The sequence below is a fragment of the Gopherus evgoodei genome, chromosome 9, assembly GCF_007399415.2.
Source record: "Gopherus evgoodei ecotype Sinaloan lineage chromosome 9, rGopEvg1_v1.p, whole genome shotgun sequence".
In the NCBI taxonomy this organism is placed as follows: Eukaryota; Metazoa; Chordata; order Testudines; family Testudinidae; genus Gopherus; species Gopherus evgoodei.
Window position 1 is genome coordinate 55,199,673 of NC_044330.1, and position 18,168 is coordinate 55,217,840.

The window sequence follows — 18,168 nt, forward strand, 5'->3', positions numbered from 1 at the left end:
CCTCATTCATTGCACAGAATTGACAGAGCACCAGGATTGAATTAGGTTTGTGCAGCTTGCCCCAAATGCAGTGATTCATAGGAGTCCTCATGACTAATGTTGCTCAGGAACTGTAGCAATGCATGCATTGGCTACTCTGACAATACAGGTTTCAGAGTAGCAGCCATGTTAGTCTGTAGCCACAAAAAGAACAAGAGTACTTGTGGCACCTTAGAGACTAACACATTTATTTCAGCATAATATGCTGAAATAAATGTGTTAGTCTCTAAGGTGACAGAAGTACTCCTGTTCTTTCTGACAATACAGTACTCTCTTCCCAGCCACTGTTTATCCACCAGTGGGGCTATGCTGGCAGGCGCCCTGGTGGAAGGGAATTTGTAGGTAACGTGCCATTGCAACTGCCTTCTAGACAGATTTTCCACTTCTGGGCACAATCTGTACCTGAGTAACCTAGATTTACTCTATCCCATAATGTAATTTCTTCATATTCTGCTGTAGCAAATACACTCAGAGTCTTAGCCCTGCTGAAATTAAATATTTTCTCTTGACTAGAAACTTTAACCTAATTTAAATATGAAGATGTAAGAAAGCAGAAATTTTTTAGAAACGGCAGAATAATATGTAAAGATCAGGAAAACAAGAGCATCCACTTATGCTGTGGGCCCCAATTGTGTGATGGCTCTAGGCACTACTGTAGTACACATGATAATAGAAAAGTTTGATTAAAACAATGTTGACAGCTACTGTAGACATATTATTCATTAGCTGTCCTTTCAATAGCAATTATTATGATTTAATTACATCAGTGTGATTTAAGAAACAAGTTCAATCAAGCTACATTTAAACCAAGCTAGCCTCTTGAATCCAGTAGGGGGGGTAGAAGGACCTTCCCTTGTAATGTCTGGACAGCATTCAACATGTGTTCAGCGGATGCACTGGTTAACAGACTACAACCAGTAGAGGGCACAGAAGTAGTGTTTTGCTTAGTTATCTCAAGACCTGGCACTTAACTTAGACTCTATGCAGAGTTGGGCAAACTGCAGCCCACGGGCTGGCCTGGGGGACCCTTCGGCCCGGGGAGGCTAGCCCCCGGCCCCTCCCATTCGGTTCCCCCTCCCCCTCAGCCTCAGCTCACTCCACTGCTGGTGCAATGCTCTGGGCAGCAGAGCTGCAAGCTCCTGGGGCAGCACAGCTGCAAAGCCCAGCCTGATCTGGTGATCTGTGCTGCACGGTGGCGTGGCTAGCTCCAGCTGGGCGGTGCAGCATCACTCCCCAAACTGCAGCATCCTCTTCTGGGCAGAGCCATCCACTTGTTCCCCACTCCACTTCTCCCCCCCCCCTGGGGGGGGGACTAGCTGTCTCTAGTCCATCTATTTGCTGCTGTGGCCTACTGCAGCTTTCAGTCTAGCCCCTCACCTTAAGGGGTAAACTGCAATTTGAGTATTGGTCACCCCCTCTGTTGCAAGTGTGGGGAAAAGAGAAGGCAGGCCTACCCGCTATTCCAGGCCCTAACCCATATGCTGCCCCTCCTCCAACTCCCACCACCTACTTTCCTGGGCCACATTCCCATAGGCCTAGCACCTTCCCAGTCCTTTGTATCGGGGCCTCAGTGTGGCAGTCAGTCTGGAGCTCTCTGTTGCTCTCCTGACCCTGCCCAGCACTGCTCTATCTAAGGTACTACTCTAAGGCAGCCAGTCCTCCCTTGTACTTCAGGGAGAGATGCCCCTGCTCTGTTTGAGCAGCCCTTCTTATATGGCCCTTCCTGGCCCTAACTGGCTGCTCCAGCAAACCTCCTGATATTGTCTCTGGAAGCCCTCAAGCCCTCAACCTTCCTGAGGGCTGCTTTAACCCTCTATCTACCTGTAGGGGCCAGCGTCCTCATCACATGCACCACTGGAGTTTGACCAAGGATTTTGTCAGAATCAGGCAGAATATCCCCTTATGCTTGTTTTATAAATTGGGAATAAATACGGGTGCCCAGCTTACATACTCTATGGCCTTCATTAATTTAAACAGCTTAATCATATCTTCTGTTATTCATCTCCATTCTAAGCTTAGCCATCTCACTCTTTTCAGTCTCTCCTCTAATGGAAGTTTTCCTATGCCTCTAATCATCTTGATATCCCTTCCATTTCTGCTACATACTTTATTTAAAGAAAAGTAATAACTATAAATATATTCAAAATGGACTATACTTTTGTAATACAGTGACTGTAGTTGCATTGCACTTATAGTATAATTGCACATTGGTTATGCTTTTCAGTCCCTGTAATTAACATAACTGAAGGGTAACTTCATAACTTGATCTTTTATTATCCTTTTTTAGTTCCATACTTAATACATTATACTGTAATTTCTCTGAAGTTCTCCCTTTTGATACATGTAACTACTACAGGATCCTATAACCAGACAGTAAAATATATGACTGAACTACCCCAAGAACTTCATAGTTAATACATGTATTTTTAGAATCCAGGTATATAATCTGTTTCACAACCAAAATTATACCTTCAGACCAATTTCAATGTAAATGCAATGTACTTAATGTACCTGGATTTTAAAGCTACATGTTTTAAACTAACGGGGTATTGAATAATTCCATTGTGTATTTAGACTGAGATATATGAATGATTGTTAGTTACAGATATCAGAAAGTGCAACTATATTGTAATTACTCTAATTAAAATGACTGTATTATAAAGTACATCCAAATGACCTGTGCTCCAAACTCTCCACCACAGTGACAAAAAAAAAAACTGTTAGCCAAAAATAATTAATATTTCAAGCAAGCCACAACAAGGCATGGATTAGTATGCTATTGATGTTTCTGTGTGGATGAAATCATTTGGCCTATGGCCTTGTGCCTTACAAAGTAGCCATGGTGCACAGCATTAGCCAACTAATATATACCTTGTTGTGGCCTTACAGTCCATCTATTGCTATCTTGCCCAGTAGTGCCAGTGTCAGCAACATACTTTTCTGATAGATTCACACTGCTCAGTTATGAATCTTCAGAATTTTGGAGGGAGGTGGGTAAATCTACCATTAAGTCCTACCACCTGATTAAATTTGGCAACAGTGCAACCTCCTATTTAGCATCTGGCTAGCTTGTCTGCCCATCTTATACATTCTTTTTTGGGTAACATATGAACTACATCAAATTGGATATTGCGTTATAAAATAAACTGGAAGAAAAGATATCTTATTTTTAAACCTAGATGAGTCTGGAGCGAAATCCTGTCTGCTTGGCCTTAATTGAGTACAGCACTTAAAGTACAGTGGCTTAACTTTGAGAACACAAGTAATTACAACCTTACTTAGCAAAGCAGTTAGGCACATGCTTAAGTCTCATTGAAGCCAATGGAACTTAAGCATGCTGAATTAAGCATGTGTTTCATTAATGTGTCTATGCCTCTAACATGCCTGGTGGTATAATCTCTCAGTGCTGGCAGTTGTGCTTTACTGCAGCGACATGCAAATACAAACCATGACAACATATTACAAGAGCTGGGATGACATTCTTTTGAGAAGGCTCTGCTTTCTCTTGTAATGGTCCTGCTGCCCTTGTCCTCTAGTGAGTGTTCCAGACAGCAGGCTACAGTTCATGACCAAGTGTCACTCCAGGGAAAGTGTAAAGAAACTGTTACTGAAGAACCAGATTCTATTTTCTCTGGATCTAAATCTACATAACATTTATTTAATTCACATCTCAACTGGGGAAGGCCAATATAAGTTCATGCCCACATCCTTACCTTGCCACTAATAATCCCTTTTGTATTTCCCCTTCCATTAGGTCCATCTTTGTGTCATTTTGCATCCAGGTCAGAGGGCAAGATGTACCACAACCACCTTTATGGGTCAATACCAACTTATAGACTGACCCAGAAGGTGAAATGTAAAAGAGCAAAGGGCTGGACCACCTATAAGATCTTAACAGTATTATTCCCTAGATTTAGTAGTAGCAGGTGCTGTAGAGAGAGAGAGATTCATTAATTGGTTAGAAGTCACACTTCTAGGACCCACGGAACCAGGGCCTGGAGTTCTGTCTCAGACATTGTTTTCCTTCAAATGCATCATGTTGCACAGTTGCCATGATAGTAGCACTTTTCTTAGCCATCTCCATTCCAGCTGGAGAGCCTCATGAAGGGGGAAAGTGATCATCAGCCCCAGCAGATATCCAGTTAAACAGTATGCTGTTCAGTGGGGCACCTACAGAGCAAAAAGGGCTAGGCTAGGCTCCCCTAAGCAAGAGTAAAAGCAAAGCATGCAGCCCGATTCCCCAATCCAATTTTGAGAACAGAAGGGGAAGTTCCAGCTGCACTAATTTTCCCAAAAACATCTCCAGTTCACCCACACAGACACAGTGTCATGAGCAAGGAAACCACCAGCCTCTGTGGCGATGCAGCAAACCACAGTCACTGCAACAATGAAATATATGGGGAAAGCCTAATGTTAAGCAGGGAGATGGGGAAAGGGAATGGTTATCCCTGTCTTTTCTCCCTTCCTCATCTAACTTTCAATCCCTTCTCTGTCTTTACCCAGTACTTAGATTTAGTTTGTATTTCTGGAGATAATTTAGGGAGCAAGCTGTCATTGGCGAATCAGAAATCTCGGAATTTTAATGCGTACCATCTGGAGTGCTTGCTTGTGTTGAAATGTTAGCATGATGTGGTAATTCCTGAGTGTACGCGCGGGAGACGGGAAGGGGGAGGTGTGCTGTGGATTCCTGACACCCTAAAACAACACTCACAATCCAAACAACTACACTGCTCCCAACAAAGGAGCCAAATTGATGCTGGAGTGTGGGTGTGCTGGGTTTGGGGAAGGGCAGGGATGTATTCCTGCTCTTCTTCCTTCTTTTGGAGGGGGGAGGTTCCTTTCCAAGGAGACCTTGAGGTATGGGGTTGTGCTAGGCCCTCCGCCAGCTCGCATGGAATCTACGTCGCCATGGAAACTGGCTGCCAGAATAGCAACAAACAGAGGCAGAGGAATTTCAGCATCGCCAGCCAGGCCTCACTGGAACAAGAATGGTTCTCATTTAAAAGGAGGAAAATAAAGGCTTGTCTAAGGAGCACATAGGGGGCAGCAGCACTCCTCATAAACATCACTGACTCCTGGAGCCTAAAGCAGCCATGAAAATGGAGAGAAAATTCTTGCCCTATTTACTCTCTCCCCAGCTTAATGAACCTATGGGCTTGTCTACATCAGAAAGTTGCAGCGCTGGTGAGGGAGTTACAGCGCTGCAACTTAGGAGGTGTACACATCTGCAGGGCACCACCAGCGCTGCAACTCCCTGTTTGCAGCGCTGGCCGTACTCCCGTTTTGTCTCGGGTGTAGAGGATCCAGCGCTGGTGATCCAGCGCTGGTAATCAAGTATAGACATTTACCAGCACTTTTCTTGACCTCCGTGGAATAAGCAGGTATCCCAGCATACCTGAGGAAGCCTCTGGTAATCAAGCTGGTCTCCTTCCCCAGCTTGCTCTCGCGTTCCCCGAACCCCGAACAAGCAGGTCTCCTTCCCTGAGGTTTGCTGGGTGGTTCCAGGAACGCGAGAGCAAACCGTGGCGAAGCTGGTCTCCTTCCCCGGTTTGCTATCGCGTTCCCCGAACAAGCAGGTCTCCTTCCCTACGGTTTGCAGGGTGGTTCGGGGAACGCGAGAGCAAACCGCGGTGAAGCTGGTCTCCTTTCCCGGTTTGCTCTCTCGTTCCCCGAACCCCCGAGCAAGCAGGTCTCCTTCCCTGCGGTTTGCAGGGTGGTTCGGGGAACGCGAGAGCAAACCGCGGCGAAGCTGGTCTCCTTCCCCGGTTTGCTATCGCGTTCCCCGAACAAGCAGGTCTCCTTCCCTACGGTTTGCAGGGTGGTTCGGGGAACGCAAGAGCAAATCGCGGCGAAGCTGGTCTCCTTTCCCGGTTTGCTCTCACGTTCCCCGAACCCCCCTTGAAGCCGCCCAACAGCGCTGCAGTGTGGCCACATCTAACACCACTTGCAGCGCTGGTTGCTGTAAGTGTGGCCACTCTGCAGCGCTGGCCCTATACAGCTGTACTAATACAGCTGTAACAACCAGCGCTGCAAAATTTTAGATGTAGACATGGCCAAAGTATCTTCTATAAAGGTTGACACAAGGACATCTGCAAAGAGAAATGGTTAAAGCAGGACTTTCATCTTGAGTCAAAAATCTCTCTTGTCTCTAGATTGTCTCTAAAACTTACCAAAGATGTATTACTACCATCTGTCAGAATTCATCCAAAGCACCCTTTTTCATTACCTCATTTATTCCCACAGCAGCAGATTATGATGTCAGAACCAAAGGTTCCTGAAACATAGGTAGAGAGAGCAGGAAAGAAAAAGAACAATAATTAGTGGAGGAATTAGTGCTTGCACTGATCTTTGAACTCATGAATCGTTATAAACGGTAAGTGCTATGCATTTTCCATCATTAGTGCCTCATTGTGGAGTCGGCCCCATACAGAGGGAAGACACAGTTCCAGAGACCTTGGATGTAAGAACTAAGTTTGTTCTTCATGACCATGTTATTCCAGTGCGGGGCATCACACAGCTCAGCCAGTCCTCGTCAGTCCTCCTTGCAACTGCCATGCTATTTCATATGCAGTTTCTTCCCAATCAGGTGATGTAATGTGCCAGGTGATGTAATGGATTTAGGGTATGGACAAAAGCAAAGGATGGATGAGGCCGAGAGACTAGCTAGCTCCCTTCACTTGTACGTGAAAGACAGAACGGGGGTCTTCAGAGTTTAAAGGGGAGTGCATATAGCCAGTAAGTATGCCTTGCATCTCCTTTCCTACCAATTGCTTTGGCAGATAATCATGGTATAATCAAATTGATCCAGCCATTTCATGGGGGAGGCATGATTATTCATTGACTTCTTGATACAGTCTGGCTGCTGTGTCATGCACTGGGAAATCCTGACATTTGATATCAAAGTTGCATGAAATAAATACATATTAAAAGGAACAAGAAATCGAGATATCAAGGTTCCTAATTCATGTGAAAACTTGACATGAAAATACCCTAATTACTCATGATCTGTGCCTATATAAGGCCTTTTGTGATTGACAGTGGTCACTGTTCCAACAATGAACTTCCTCACCATGCAGCTCTCCTGGGTTTCTATCCCTGACCACTTCGTATATATGTATGCCATTATATTTAACCACCTGCCAAGGGCGGCTCTATGTATTTTGCTGCCCCAAGCACAGCAGTCAGGCGGCTTTCGGCAGCATGCCTGCGGGAGGTCAGCTAGTAATGCGGATTCGGCGGCATGCCTGCAAGAGGTCCACCGGTCCTGCGCCTTCGGAGTACCACTGCTGAATTGCCGCCGAAGCCACAGGACCAGTGGACCTCCCGCAGGCATGCCGCTGAAGGCAGCCTGACTGCCGCCCTAACGGCAACCGGCAGGCCGCCCCCCGCGGCTTGCCACCCCAGGCATCCGCTTGGTGCACTGGTGCCTGGAGCCGCCCCTGCCACCTGCTTCCTGGTTTCAACTTTATCACTTCTCACCAGTGATACCTACATTTATACCTTCTTCACTAGTTCATCCCTTTTCTTCGTTTTCCGCCTGTCTCAGCCTCTTCGTTTCCTAGCCCCCAGCAAGTCAGAATCAGATATTTAGTGGGGATAGTGTTGTTCTATCAATGCCCTGGTAAACTGTTATGACCATTTGTTGTTCAATGCCATGGAGAGAACAGCTCTTAAACACTTTCTGCTTGTGCATCATAATTACAGTTCACCTTGGTGTACAGATCACCTGTGACAGATGAAATATCTGGGGAATGCGGGTTGCATTTATTGTGGTCCAAAGATAATTGTGCAGGAGAGAGCATATTTAAAATTGCATGTCATGGCTGTTTGCTCAGCAGACTGGCCGTGAGGGTGTTTTGTTTTCCAGTAATGAGTTGGGGATGTTACCATTGTCTGTTTTTATTATGGCAGAGGGTAGCTGTACATTTAATTCTTTCATGTGTTATTGCAAAAAAATACCAATGTGGGGAATCTGCTCTGAGCACGACTTTGTAAAAATGGCATTGTAACATCTCTGCAATGGCATTTCAGCGGTTCCAGATCAAATTTGCTAAGTGCAAAGAAACAATGTTTTTTCTGACTGCCAGTCCTGGAAATTCAACATGCGATCTGCAAAACAAGCTTGGCTTCTTTCCTTTTCAAACATGATCATCACCAATACAGGTTCCACAGGCCAAATTAAGCTCTCACTTACACCTCTGCAACCCAAATGTTTTCAAATGATCACCTCTGAGATAGCTGTGCAATTCCATTGCCATCAGTTGGACTGACTGGAGTTTAGGAAACTATTCTCTTGATGATGCATGGGAAGGAATTGAATCCAGTGCACTCTCTTGCAGCTGTATTGGCTCTGCAAAGCTAGCAGGAGTAAAAAAAACAATCAAAACTGATTGGTCTAATTAAAATTAGCCAATGTGACTGAATATACCCAAGGAGCGCTAGAAGGAGTAAGAAAATGCAAGTTTACAGTCATTTCTCAGACCAGAAGTGCACTTTAAGGGCACAAGCTTGTAAATTGCTGAGCATTGATCTGGCAATGCATTTGAGCACGTTTAACATTAAGCACATGAATATCCCCACTGAAGTCAGTGGGACTGAGGCTTGAGACTGAAAGAGAGCAAGATACATTGTCACAAGGCCAGCATGTGGCAGGTTCCCAAGAAGGAGCAAGCCACAACCTGTGCACCTGTCTGCAGACTGTGCACTCAGTAATGTTTGAACTAAATCATTATGCTTCAACTTAGCTCTTAAATTAACTTACTGGGAAAGCTGAAATGAAATTTAATGCTCTTCAAAACCTATGCATACGCAGCAAGCACAGATTACTGATATGCACATTAGCAGATAGTGTGGTTTGAGGGAATATACTGGCAGTAGAAACTAAAACTAAATTGTATTCATTGGGACAAATTTATAATGAAAGCATTAATTTCCAAACAATTTGCCAGAATGTCAAGAGATCTTTTGTAGTGCAGCCATCAGTAGCTGCTGACAAGTGAAGACACGAAAGAGATATAATAATGAAAAGCATTTGATTTAGAGGCAAACACTGTTGATAATTTAGGCCCCAGTTCTGCAAACAAATCCATGCAGGCAGGCCCCATTGAATTCACTTGCAGGGGTTCCACAGCAGGAGAAGTGTCAAACTCCTTCAGAAGAGAGAGCCAGATTCCATTTTTAGTTACAGCCTGGGGGCCGAGAGATAAATGCAGGGCGATATATTCCCCGTAGTGCATGTGTGGCAGAACACGTGCTGATGACAGTGGGAGGTTTACACAAATGTGAACATGAGACTATAATCTTTATGTAGCAACTAAACTTTGCAACATTTATGGCAGCATCCCCGGACCCCATTCCATATTGGGGCCTCGTGCTGGGCACTGTAGGAGAGAGAGAATCCCTGTCCTGTCCTCCTGCCCTGAAGGGCTGAGATCAGGCATTGTGTGGACCCACACAACAGTGACCCTTCTCTGACTTGTTAAAGAGCCAGGCTGATAGCTTCCAAAGAGATTCCCATCCAAAACTTAGTCAAAGGGTAGGGTGACCATACATTCCATTTTGGCTGGGACGGTCCATTTGATCAATTGGCAAGAGCAAACAGGACAAATACTGACTTTTGTCAAAAAAGTGGGGTGCAGAGGAATGTGTGGGGGTGCAAGCAGCGATGCCAGCCTAGTGTGGGGGGGAGGCAGGGATCGTGCGGGGGAGGGCAGAGTTTGAGTGACTAGCGGCAGCCACACATGGGGGGCAAGAACAGTTTGAGCTACCAGTGACCTCAGCCTCGTGGGTGGGTGGTGGAGCTGACAGGTTTCCAGCGAGCAGTGACCCCAGCCTCACACGGGAGCAGGCAGGGCTCGGGCAAGCAGCTTGGGCCAGCCTCGTGCAGTGTCCCATTTTCCCTTTGGGAAATATGGTCACACTACCAAAGGGATGCTGGCCACCATATGGGGAGGAGATGGGAGTGGCCTTTAGGATTCCCCAGGGGCTGTGGGTGACACTCTCCCCAAGAATGACTTTTCATGTATGGTTCAGGTTCTCCTTACCAGCACTCAGTGCTAACCGCTAATAAGACAGTTAAATCCTTGAGTTCAGGTTTCAATCCTTCTATGTGCTTCAAGTGTCTTAATCTTGGCTGCTTGGAGAATTTTTATCCCATGGATCCTTTGGTATGTTTGGAATGTTTGCTTTTCCTACTGTGTGCAAGACACTCCTGTAAAAACAGGAGCTTCCTGCTTGCCTCGTAAAGCTTTTCTTTGATTGGCAGAGCCCCCTTCAATGATTAATAATAGGGGAAGACGAAGCCTGACACAACAGCGAAACCTGCTCCCTGAAAATACCCAACACACTGGGGCAACAGTCCTGAGAGAGGGGCAAAGATATTTGCTTAGTAAACTGGCACTCCTCCAGCTTCTGTCAGGGATACACATGGATTGACACTGTCCTTCAACCAGTATCTGAGAGGGGAAGAAATAGATGGAAATTCCAGCAAGCTAAGGAAATATAGCAGAGAGCCAGGATATCAGAGGCCTGTTCTTTCACACCCTCAGAATCATGACTAAAAGACACCACTATACATGACATGTTCACTCTCTGGAGAGTCTAGTTGTTTAATGTTTTGGGTGTTGGGTGAGAGTGACATATGTTAGATTTGAAAGCCTGAGCAATTTAAAAAGAATAAATTTCTAGAATTTACTGTGCCCCATAAATTCCTGATTCATGTCCATGCATTCTGGTCTTCTTGCTCCATTTCCATATTCCCATACACAACTTCCAGATGTTCCAGCCTCTTCTAGGGCCTGATCTGCAATCCTCTGATGTCAGTGGAAAGACTCCAATTGGCTTTGTGTCAAGTCCCTGCTGATTTCATCACTGCTGCTTCATTTCTGCTTCCAGAGCCTTTCCCCACGGCCTTCCCTTGCCAGCACCTCCCCACTCCATAGGGAAAGGCTCAGGCATCGGGGAGCTGCTGGAGCTTTTCCCTGCTGTCTCCTCTCTGCCAGAGCCTTTCACTGCCATGCTACACATACCCTACACACCTCTGCCAGTATAGACAAAGCCATAGACAGTTCTGCTCTGCAACACAAGGGTTAATAGTCACAAAGATGCTGAGACTTCTTAGGGGAGAGGGGTCAGGCATTACCAACTAGTCAGAGTTTAAACTATGAACCCATAGTCCATGAACTCAGCCAGTTAATTCTGCTAAAACTCAGGCAGGTGGGGCATGATCCGTTACCAATGAATTCAATTGAAAGACTCTCACTCTCACTCGAGCGGGTGTTGGAACAGACCTATACATATATATATACACACACACACACACTCTCTCTCTCTCTCTGGGTGGTGGATATACCAGAAATCTAATCTGCAGGCAGATAATAATAGGGTGAAATTCTGACCCTGTTGAAGTCAATAGGAGTTTTGCCATTTTCTTCAATTATCTCACTCATAGTCTCTGTTCTCTGCCACTCCAATTTCTCTTTTCCTGGTTGTTCTGCCGTTCCTTCATTTGACTAACAGAAATGTGCAATTAAATCCTTGGGGGAGTAAATGGGGATTCTCCCTGAATAAAACTGGGGCTTTCCCACTGCAATCAAACAGTTTGAGGTTACTGCTTGTTTTCTAATGATACACTTCCATGACTTCTTGTCCTTACTGTAGACCAGTGGTTCTCAATCAGGCGTATGCATACCCCTGGGAGTATGCAGAGGTTTCCCAGGAGTTACATCAGCTCATCTAGATATTTGCCTACATGGCTACATGAAAAGCACTAGTGAAGTCAGTGCAAACTAAAATTTCATGCAGACAATGACTTGTTTATGCTGGTGTATATACTATGTCAGTGGGGACCGTGATTCATTTTATAATTATATGGTAAAAATGAGAAAGTAAGTTATGATACTTTTGTATTTTTATGTCTGATTTTGTAAGCAAGTAGTTTTTAAGTGAGGTGAAACTGGGGGGATACACAAGACAAATCAGCCTCCTGAAAGGGGTACAACAGTCTGGAAAGGCTGAGAATTACTGCTGTAGATGGACGTGACTCCAGAGGGGGCCCTTTCTGAATGGAGAGGTATCCCCTTTTGTCCACCTCAGAAGGTGTAATGGAAGGTGGCTACTCTCCTGAGTTGGGCAGCAGACTCCCTGGAGTTTCCTCTCTAGTTTCCATCTCCTAGCTTCAGTGGGAATCTCCACATTAGGTGCCCCAGCATTTTTTGCTACACATTAGGTCATTTATACCTGCTTTAAGACTCCTTTGCACTGCCAGCATGGTGTAAAAGGGCCTTAGTGCAAATGAGAATTGGGTCCATTATTTACTGAACCCTGTTCTCAACATGCCAATGTTGCATGTTTTCCCAGTACTACAAATGATACTATCATGCATGCAAATGTAACGCTCATGCCACATGTCTTTGTGTCTCACTCCATGACAGCCTGGGAGTCATTGTGGAGTATCCTGGTTTCTGTTCTCCCTGGGTTGCCGTGCAGAAGGTAGAAAGCATTTGTCACGGACTGTGGGGGAGACAAGGCCCTGCACCCCTGGCTTCCTGTGATTCACCGGGACTCTCAGCCACCCAGTAAAACAGAAGGTTTATTAGACGATAGGAACACAATCCAAAACAGAGCTTGCAGGTACAGACAACAGGACTCCCTCAGTCAGGTCCATATTGGAGCCAGGGATCCCAGACACTGGTCTGGGCTTTCAGCCCCTCCTCTCGCCTTTGTCCCTTTCCCAGGCCAGGAGGTCACCTGATCCCTTTGTTCTCCAACATCTTCAGTTGGCACCTTCGCAGAGGAGGGTCCCAGGCCACCAGTTGCCAGGAGACAGGATGTGGGCCATTCTTTGTGCAGATACCATCACACCGGCCCCCTAGGGCTCTGCAACAATTACACACCCTTAGACACTCAAGAAATGCATAGGGGAAACTGAGGCACCCACACAGCACTCAGAGAAAACATTAAGAATATTCCCACTTCGTCACAGCATTGTTATGCTGCATTGCTGTAATGCAGTCCTAACAGAGCGAAAGGTTCTTTCCAGCATATAAAAAAAACCTTGTGGTCAAATAAAGATGTTCCCATTCAGCACTGGCAGGCCATCTCCTTATGTAGCCCCTTATGTCCATTCCAGGAATGCAGATGGCAGGGAATGAGGTTAGAAAGCTCTGAGGGTTTGAGTCATTTTTTCCTTCTAGGAAACAGAGCCTGCAATTTGTTTTCAAGAACTAAAAGAGCCTGAGATTGCTGCCATGGCTCTGCTGACCAGCCCAGTCAGCGTTATTAGGGGAAGGAGCAGCAGCAGCCCTGCAGATAGGAAGGGAACAAAGCAAGCCAGCACTGCTGATATAAAAGGGTTAAAAAAATCCCAATTTCAAAAAGAAGCAGGCATCTGGAGGAGGGATCCCAAGTGCCTAACAAGCCCTGGGAAAGCAATGCTCCAGAACAAACTGCCTCCTATGCCTTGCCATTGTTTGTCCTCTCAGCTAACAAATAGGTGCTAACAAATGAGTACACCTGTCTTTCCAGATCCACTCCCTTGTCATACATGTCCTGGTAATTGATGAGCACCTGGGAAAAGCTTTAGGGGAGGGGTTATCTCCTTACATGTTTTCTCTGTAATGCTGGGATGACTGGCCAGGGCACCACCAGCTTACAGTCTATCATGGGCCCATTGCCTGACCATGTCCCTTCTGGCTGGAGTCTCCTGCCCTTAACCCCTGGCTTGCCCTTCGATATTCGTCAGGGTTGGTGAGAGGAATGTGTGCTTTTCAGACACCTGTGTTAGTTGGCGGGAAGGGGCTGCAAAGAACTGCAGACAGCTCTCACCTCTCTGCCCCCCACCCCATCATCCCCACACCCATCAAAGCCATTCCTGGCACTGATGGAGCTCAAAGAAGCTGTAGTTGGGTGCTCAGTGGATGTTCACCTGCACAGTTTCACCCTCTGCATGCACGTGCGCGCGCGCGCGCGCACACACACACACACACACACACACACACACACACAGGTTTGGCTGGCAATGGACTTGCTTGGGGACATGAATCTTTGTGCAATACATTTATTCTTTTGTCCCTATTATCTTCCATGTCCCATCATACAAGATGATGCGATGCCACTTCACCACATGCCATCAGCACCGATGATGACACACAAGCACCAGACCTGGTGAACTTTCCTTTTGGTCTGATCTCTAACTACTGAGGCTGAGCCAGTACCTCCCAGAGACTTGCACTTTCACATCAGCCCTATATGATAGGACTGCTAAGCCAGGAACTTCACAAAGGCCTTTTCTTGTCACCATCCTAGCAAATCCTATCAACTCACAGACACCTTCTTCCTAAGATAAGCCCAGCGAACTAGAGGTACTTATCTAGTAACACTTACAAAGGCTTGTGCCTTAGTTTTGGCCCAGTAAGCTGTAGGTGGTTAGTGACCTCGCAGCAGCCTGCTCCTGGACATTAGACCAGCCAACAAGGGCAGCTAACCATTAGAGCAGAGAACTTCAGAGAGTCTTCTACATTGACATCAGACTAATGACCCAAGAACTGAACCTGTGCCTTGACATCAGCCCAGTCAGCTAAAACTGCTTATCCAGAGACCTAACAAAACAATGTGAATCTTCCCATCAGCCCAGCAAGCTAGAAGTGTTGAGCCGGTGAGCTCACGCAGGCCTGGACCTTTATGTCAGCCTAGAAATCCAGCGATGGTGAGGCAATGCTCTGCGAAGGGCCTGTGTCTTACAGCCTCATCCCAGTAAGCTACAAGCCCTGAGCCTCTCATCTCCTGGGACCCAAGCTCTGACATCAGCCCCGCAGGCTAGATAGCAGAACCATACATCTCAGAGAAATGTATGACCTGAAATGGGCTCATCAAGCTCGATTGGCTGAGCCAGTGATCTCTCAGCAGCCTGTCCCTTGACTTCAAACTAGCCAACTAGATGTGCTGATCCACAGACCTCACAGAGACCTGGACCTTCACATAAAACCAGCAAGCTCAAGGAGCTGCTCACCAAGACTTGGACTTTGATGTAAGCCCAGAAGAGGTGCAGAGCCAATAACCTTCACAAAGGCCTGTGCCCAGAGCTAGTAACTTTAACGGAGCCCTGAGTCTTGGCATCAGCCCAGCAAGCTAAACTACTGATCTGTGACCAGAGGCGTGTGTCTTGGCATCAGCCCAGCAAGCTAGAGGGGTTGATACAATGACCTCACCAAGGCTTGTTCTCAGCAGTCTAGAAATGCTGAGCCAGTTACCTCTCCAAAGCCTGTCCCTTGACATCAGCCCGGCACAACAGAGAAGCTGAGTTATGTACTTCCATGAAGCCTGCATCTGGCCATTATCACTGCCAAGTGGAAGGGCTCAGCCAGTAACCTCCCTGAGGGATCTGTGACTGGTCATCAGCACCCCAAAGTGAAGAGCTGGGGCAGGGGTTGCAGTGAAGGGAATGGGAGCACAGATCCTCCTCCTCTACTGTCTTGGACTTGACAGAGTCAGATGCCCTGGAGCTCTGTCTCCTTCTCCTCCTCCCACCTCTTCATTGACTGAGGAAATGACTTATCAGGAGAGAATATGAAGAGAGAGCAGGAGGGGGAGCTGGCACCTGGCTGGGGAAATTCAGGTTGGGCTAGCTTTTCCCAAGGGTGAGTGAGGGGAGAAGAACTGACTCAGCTGGGGGTCTCCTTTCTCCCTCCTGCCTCCTACAAGATGAGAGAGGGGGAAACTGGGAGCACAAGACATATTTCCCTACATTGCTCCTCACTGTGTGTGTCTGGGCATGTGCTATGCCCCATCACACAAGAAGATACAATGACACATCACCACCGTGGCATCAACCCCCATGATGACACTAGAAATTATGAGCTACTCTCCTACTTTGATCTTCATTGCCCACTGCTGAGATAGTGCTCCCTTCTCTCCGCCAGCTGGGGACAACCCAAAGAATTAAAATGATGGAGGGCCACCGGTCAGCACCCATGCCAACACCTCTCCTACCGCATAAGTTCAAAGATAAGTCAGGGGGGCAGCTGCTCCTCCATATCACATTGAGTTAGGTTTAAACCTGATTATTAATTTCAATAGCCTGTGTTTTCTCTCTCTCCTAGCATAGCTGTGGCCCCAAAATGCTGTGTTTGACTATAAAGGTTGCCCAAATTCTGTCTTTGTTTTCAATGAGAGAAGGGGTGGTAGGAAGGGGTTTTTGACAGGGGATCTTGACTGCTTGGGGATATCATGGAAGATATTAGTGAAAAAGGAGTGGTTAAACTTAGAGAGACAGGGGTTGAAAACAAGAGAATATAGCCAATGCAGGATGCCCTTTTATTGGAAGAAAGGATGTTGTTTGAGACAGTGTCAGGAGATCAAAGGGAGAGCAGAAAGGGGCAGGGAAAATGAGGATTTAATGGCAGAGGATATTAGAGGTGGCAAAATTGGCAGGTGTGATGTCCTTGTGGGGTAGTAGAGATCTTTTCAACAAATTCTTCTTGCTTGGAGATGGCAAGGGAGATAGATGTGAGGAATGAGGGGGGAGCAGGGCATCTGCATTAAAGCTGGAGTAAGTGTCATCAGTGCTCATTCTTGGCCTCTCCAAAGGGCTAAACTTGTTAAAGAAATACACTAATTGCATACCACTGCCATGGGAGAGAGAGGCAGTCGCTGGCCTGCCCCTCATCCTCCCCCTTCTGTTTTTCAGACATGGTCTGGTGCACTCCAAGAACTGTACCTTTGATGCATTGCTTAACCTGTCCCCTATCTAAACTTCATCTAAATGACTCTTTGTTGGCACTTATCTCTTTTTTTGCAAGAAGCACTTACTTCTGCCTAGGCCAACCACAAAAGGAAGTGCTCAGTGGCTGAGCGGGTTATAAAGCACTGTAAGTGTCATCAGGGCTTTGAAGAATTCTTCCCTATAATGAGCAAAGTGATAAGACACCATTTATAATACAACCTTTACAATCAGGGTTTCAGGCTGGGGGAATTTTTTTCCTTTCTTTTCATCTTCCTTAGCCAAAGATTAGCTCAGAACCTAAGTCACACGTTATACATTCCCCATCTGCTCCATCTCTCTGAATTGTCATTATGATTGGACAGGGAGTTAAACATCTGTTGCCACCTAAAACTATCAGGTCAAATGCATCCTCAGTGTAACTCCAGTGGAGTATGATTTTGGCCTATTTTAATGAGAACTCCTCTGATACATCTGTCCGGTCTTTGTCTTCCCCACAATGTTTATTAGTCAGACATTGCAAGAAAACTAGTTCCCTATTTTTAAGAATTCATTGGCTGTCGCAGCTTATTCTGCCCCCAAAGTTGATCTTCCGTTTGAGACCACAGAACTCGTTTCTGTGAAGCTGTTTATGAAATTGCAGAGAGGGATATGACTTCAGATGGGGAATGACCAGGGAGAGTTAACGACACCTTGGCAATAAAATCCTATTTTCATGCAAATGTCCCAAATAATAAAAGTACAGAGAGATGGAATATAAGGAATATACGATGCATCAACCAAATTATTTCCATAGCACTCCAGCTCCTCTGGGGTCATGCAGCTCAGCTGCTTTGTGCCAGCAGATTATGGCGATAAAGACAGTTTAGCTGGCCAGGGGAGTGTCATATCACCCCAGTGGAGGGGAAGACCCTATGAAGTAGAGGCAGTTTTGCAACTCTTAAACCACCATACTCCAGCTGCTGTGATCTGGGGGTACCAGTGTAAAGAGGGAATGACACCATGGACCCCTGCTGCCCTAGTCCCTTGGGGGCCAGTGACAGGCTGCTCTAACTAACACAGGGGCAGTGGATGAGTCCTTTGAGCTGCACTCCCTATCTATAGCCAAGGATCCAGGCCCAGGAGGTTATTAAGGGGTTTGTGGCAGCATCAGTGGATCTTTAAGTGCAACATCACATGTTATGCATGTAACACACGAGCCTTTCACAGAGGAAATCTGGAGAACACACTTCACTTCCAAGCGCACGCACAGAGGTGCAGTACCAGCCCAGTCCTTATTCCAGATTCCAGCTCCTCGCAATTACAGAGCCGCTTCAGAGCCAAGGACAGCAAGGAGACTGACACTGGGGACCTGCAGACAGAACCCACAGTGAGAAGGCCCTAATTCTATACCTTGCTCATTGTAACAATAT